The sequence below is a fragment of the Solea senegalensis genome, linkage group LG8 (assembly GCF_019176455.1).
Source record: "Solea senegalensis isolate Sse05_10M linkage group LG8, IFAPA_SoseM_1, whole genome shotgun sequence".
NCBI classification, from domain to species: Eukaryota; Metazoa; Chordata; class Actinopteri; order Pleuronectiformes; family Soleidae; genus Solea; species Solea senegalensis.
The window spans coordinates 15,995,023-16,001,022 of NC_058028.1; positions in this window are offsets into that span (position 1 = coordinate 15,995,023).

The following is a 6,000-nucleotide window of genomic DNA, read 5'->3' on the forward strand; positions in this document are numbered from 1 at the left end:
CAGCAAATATTTCAGTGGTTCTCAGGTCCGTTCCCAGCTGTCTGAACCAGCTCATGACACAACGCCAGAGGGTGATCATCAGATGATAGTGCTGCACATTTCCCCCATGTTCCTCTGTACTCTGTACAGAACACAGCCGCAGGTCTCATTAAAGAATAAAAAGTTAGTCATAGAGAGTTCTGGCACTAATTTCACTCATAAACCCCCCGAGTGTTTGAACAACAGATGTGTTCTGAAGAAATCATACTGTCTCACACTGAGCCAGTTCATTGTGTCACACTCATAAAAGCATCACCTCCTGCTAACTGTAAGGCTGCTTGGTTTATGTTGTTTCCCTGTACAAAATACTCCACAACCTTCATCTCACAAGTGCTGAGCACGATTACATGTTCCCCCTGTGCAGGGAGAGTTGTGCATCAAACTCGGGGAACATGATATAGCAGAGCCAGCAGGTGGACATCTTCATCATCATCATCACTGGTTTGTTTTCTGACCTTTGCTCCAAGTCAGAGAGAAGTTTGTAAAACATAATCGGAGGAGAAGCCTAAACAAATGATCCCTAACCCAAGCCTAACATATAAGCCCTTGAAGGTTGTGAGGATCAGTCAAAATGTCCTCACATCTTATGGTTTATACATTTTTGTCCTCACACACACACACACACACACACGCACACACACAGCTGAATATAGAACAACTCCATCCATCATCTATACTCCTCTGAGGATCGTGAAAGGGGGCTGGAACTAATCCCAGGTGATATTAAAGGAAGCAGGGTGTACAACCCAGACATGTTGCCAGCCTTGTAAAACTGACATAAGGAAACGTATGCATCTAATGAGGCACTATTAACGACTACACGGCCTATCCTCCATGTACAAACGCGCACACGCACACACACACACGCACAGGTGAGTGATCAGTCTTATTTTACAGCATCAACTCTGGACTGTCTGCAAAAAAAAAAAAAAATCAATGGGACATTCAAATGTCAGATGAAGCTTGAATGTCAGTGAAACTAAAATGTCAAGAAAAGCTTCACTCACGGTCCACAGAGACGCACATAGACACGTCAGTGCTTTTTCCCTCTCTCTCTCTCTCTCTCGCTCTCGCTCTTCAATGATTGATCCATCTATACTACATTTCCATTCTATTTAATTACTCAAAAGCTCCAAAAGGTCAAAAGGTTGAGCACTTTTTTCCACAATCAAGCCTCTAATGCTAAATGATTTGGGTCAAACTTACTAAGAATATTACAACACATTATGTTTGCCTTTGTCTCATACTCTCCAAATCAGCCGCTCAAGTTTAAACACACTGGGTCAATTCAAATGTTAAGCATGTACACATAGAGGCCACAAAGCAAAGTCTGAAACTCTCTCCCTCCACACCAAAAATTGTGGAGCTATGTCTGAAAGATTGTCATTTTTCAAAACTCAACGTCAATGTGAAGGCAGCCTTCACACTTCATGATTTAGACATTTCACATATGCCTCTTCTTCTCACACCCTCTTGTTCTACATTGATAATCCCTGCAGTTACTTCATCCTCTCCTTCAACCTCAGCCTCGTTTCTGGTCCCCCATTTTCAATCCCTCTCCTCCTCTCATCTTCCCGTTGAGATAACGCCGCAGTAACCTGTCTTCCAGTCCACAGGGATATGGCAGCAGGAGACGGGTGAAGGGACAGGTCAGAGGGACGCTGTGACTGACGCAAGTGTCCACATGGGTGTGAAGATGCAGGAGAGCTTCTGAGAGACACACTTCTGGTCCTCATTTTAGACAAGTGAAACTTTCTCCTCCTGTTTCTGTCAAATATAGACATACACACACACACGTGATCTATCGCTCTCTCCTTTGACTGGCTGCATGCATTATGTATGACTGTGTGGATGAGAGGAAGGAATAGACAGTTTGGTGTGTGTGTGTGTGTGTGTGTGTGTGTGTGTGAGAGTGAGAGTGAGAGAGAGAGAGATGGGCAGTGCAGTGTAACCAATTGATTGCAGACTCCCCCTTTGAAACAGGTACATGTCTTAGATTGAATTCTGAGTAATACTGTGTAAGAGACGTGTGTGCTGAAGCACAGCTGTGGTTCACTCTCGATGTCTGTCTGCACATAACAAACATGTCTCTCTTGCTGGGAAATAAAATCTGTGTGTGCGTGTGTGCGTTCCATTGAGACATGCATGTTGTTGTGTTATTGTGTAATTTATTCAACCTTTACAGCAAACTAAGGCTGCAACACCAACTCAGGGCTATTCTCAGCACATTAAACACACTTGTATAACACCACAAACTTTCAAATAATTAGGTTCAAGACAAAGCTCAATTCCTTCTGGACACTGCAGAGTGTGCAGCTAATTATAAATATACGGCCAGGGTCCTCACTAAAGCCTTAGTGGTCTATATTTAACCACAAACGAGAACAAAATACAATAGTTACCAACAACATACTACAATACTACGCAGGGTGAACCGACCATGCATCGCCACATAAATCAAATCACGTGAGATTTGCTCTGCAGTCAATCTGTAGCAAATAACATCAGTTTGGGCTGTTCGCGCACTCACCTGTTGGGGACGTCACTGCGCCTCGAATCTTCTTTAAAGTCCACAATAATCTCTACGGTCCCTTTGCGCTCCTGCAACGGTTGCTGGTGATTCTTTCGCCCGTGTAAATACACTGACGGCGCTGTAGCCTGCACACCTGAAATAAGTCGCCACTTTCCACCACAGCCCGTGTTGCCAAATCTCGCGAGAGAAACAAGCAACCGGGCCTACGAAAACAAGTCCCAAACAAGCCACTTAAACCAGTTTTTTTTAACATTTATGTAACATGGTAAAAAAAACAGATGGGATATGGACATTTGCAAATCAGGTCAATTGGACACTGGTTTGTCTCTATGTGGCCCTGTGATAGACTGGGACCAGTCCAGTGTGTTCCCTGTCAGCTGTTATTGACACCAGCCCCCACATAACCCTCATGTGAGGATACAGTGGTGGATGGATGGGTGTACCAGGTACATTATATAAACAGTAAACCTCTGAGAATTAAACTTTGCACACACACATAAATACCTGAATCCACAAATGTATTGTTGCTTTGTATGTGCTCATCTTCCTTTTTTCTCTCAAGTCACTTAAGTTTTCCCAAAATCCCATCCAGAAAAAAAAAATCTACCTACTCTACCTCTGATTGGTTAGTACTGGTTGCCATCAGGATCAGAGCCAATCAGAAGCAGAGTGTGGGTGGGAAACACTCTGCTGTCACCTGTGAGTGTGTGTATGGGGGAAGGGAAAGGGTGGAACTATCTGCATGACAACTCATGGAGTTGGGACCATACAGAATTACACTTTAGCAACACGCCCATTAACCTGCAACCCTCAACTACCAATATTTGTAAGTGACTTTACAAAAAAGTAAGTCCAAAGTCACTTGTGGACTTGGTTACTATGGCAACAGCCACTTCACTCAACAGCCTCTGCAAAACGACTCAATTACTAAACCCCCACCCAGCTTTTGGCTCAATGATTCACTGATTAATTTAGGTAAATCATGAAACCATTGCATAGAAATGTTAACCTTACCCATGACCAATACTGATTTCATCCTTATTAGCCCATTATTTCTGTATTACTGGTTACAGGCTGTGGGTAGAGACCTCCCCAAGGCCCGTCCACAGTCTTCCGGCCCCGGCCAGTGTTTACCAACCAGTTTGAAATGAAAAGAAACCATTTGTGACAGTGAATCTACGAAGGGAATCGTATGTGCATCTGTTCAGCCTGCACGCAGCCTAACAACTGAACTGTCGCTAACAGATTGGACTCCCCAGTTTTCATCTTCCCTCCATCTGCCATGACAACCTTTTAGTTGTGTGTCTTGTTTGTTGACAGTGCGTAAAATTGCCATTGTGTTGTCATTCTGTAATAGTTTAACTTTGAAACAAAGCAAGAGAATTAAACGAGTACGTCGTAGAGAACATGGGAACACATAGGCATCGTAGTCCCTTGTCAAAGTCAATAGTATGTCGATTATTATTTGTGCTTTCACTCATTCATTGTTTTTGAGATTGTGTGTGAAAGTTGGGCAGAAGCCAAAGTTTGTAATCTATTGGTAATCTGTGGTGGTAATCTTTCTCTGGGATTGATTGAGTTTCAGGGACCCTGCATCAGGCACTGCTATCAGACTGTACTGTGACTTTTACTCAATATATTGGTTTAATGTTAAATATATTTTTTGAAGAATAACAGCAATAAATGTTAATCCAATACAAACTACTTATATATTTTATTTTATTTTTCAGTTGTGTTGTTATTTTAAGAGACTGGACCACAGCATTTCCTTCAGTCGTGATGCTCTTATAATGTTGAACTATATCACAATGACTGATGCTAACCCGTTATTTGTTGTCATTTCTACAGGAATCATCATATTTTAAAGCTCTCCCTCCACTGTGATGACCTGGGTGTCGGTTTTTCTGTGCTAAACTGGGGGTCAGATCATGACGGGGAGTCACAGAAGGAGACAGTGTACCTATGAGACCGTGCAGCAGGAGCATCTGCCAGCCTCTGGCTCTCCATCAAAGACAGTGAGATGGGGACAGAAAGAGGAAGAAGACATGAAAGTGAATAGCAGTGATGGAGACGAGAGAGAGAGGTTTGTGTTACGCGACATATGGCCTGTGTAAGCAGACAGATGTGCCCACGTCCTGTTGCTTCTGCTATTACAGTGCCCCGATGGGATGAACAGACAGATGTGTGGAGAGGCTACACTGACAGACTGGGACTCTCAAAGCCTTCTCTAATGATATTCGCTTGTCTCTTTTCCACCTATCGCCAAAAACATCTTATCAGCGCATGCGCCACACTTTCACACAGCTGCTCACACCCTCGTGTCCCATCTTTCAGACTCTGTTTAGATTTGCAATGGGGTTTTCTCATTTTCAGTGTGTCTTATTGTAGAATGTGGACAGATGAGTGAGGTGTCAGCTCTGTGGTGGTCTCATGTGTTTGGACTGTTTTTTCCTTATTCCCTCTTCCAGCAATAGAGCTCCTTGCTAATGCAGCTGTAAATCACATGGCACTTGTGCGTGTGTGCATGTGTCACACACACACACACACACACACACACAGAGTGAGATAGGGAGACTTGAAGAAGGAGCAGACAGTGAAGCAACAGAGGAGCTGCAGAGAGTTGGTAAAGGTGAGACAGAAACAGAAGCTGAGCATTGGGCTCTGTTTTGCAACATTTCAGAAAATCTCAGTATGTAATTGGACACCAAAGAGTCAACACATGCCACAATTTACACTTTCCTTCCACGCTGTATTGACTCAAATTAAAATTGTGTGTCTGGTATGCCCTGGTATGAATGTAAGGTGATAAGAAATAAAACAATCCCGACACTGTTTTGTTTTGAAGACAACTTCTATCTAACATTAATCATTAAACTTATAGGTACAGTATTTACCCACTAATCAATATAGCCTAACAATCAATAATCTATACCATCTATAACAACCCATCTAATAGATAAACCTGACTATGTCATTTTATCAGATTAGTTATGTATATCATATATCAATGGAAATAATCTGACTCTGACAACTTTCACTGAAGTGTCAGTTGACTGGATGTAAATGAAAACATGGCGCCAGGCTGTTTTACAGACTGGACACTGAGAGGAGATTAGTTGTTTTTTCTGATGCAGGTCACATTCTTTCACCTTGCATGTGATGTGAAGCATTTATGTGATTAATGCCCTAATCTGCCCTTGGTGCTGCTGGTGTTACTGTGATTTATATAGATATACATATATATGACCTAGTTTGATCCAATGGTAGTAATGCAGTGGGAACAATGTAACATTATTCATGCTGCGTCCCACATCTGAAAATGGGCTCTGTCAAGCAACACTATCAGACCTACCGTTGAATGACGGGTTATTTGAGCAGTTGAAACGTCTCACACCACCAAATCACCACCTGTGCGCAGTGTCGGAACA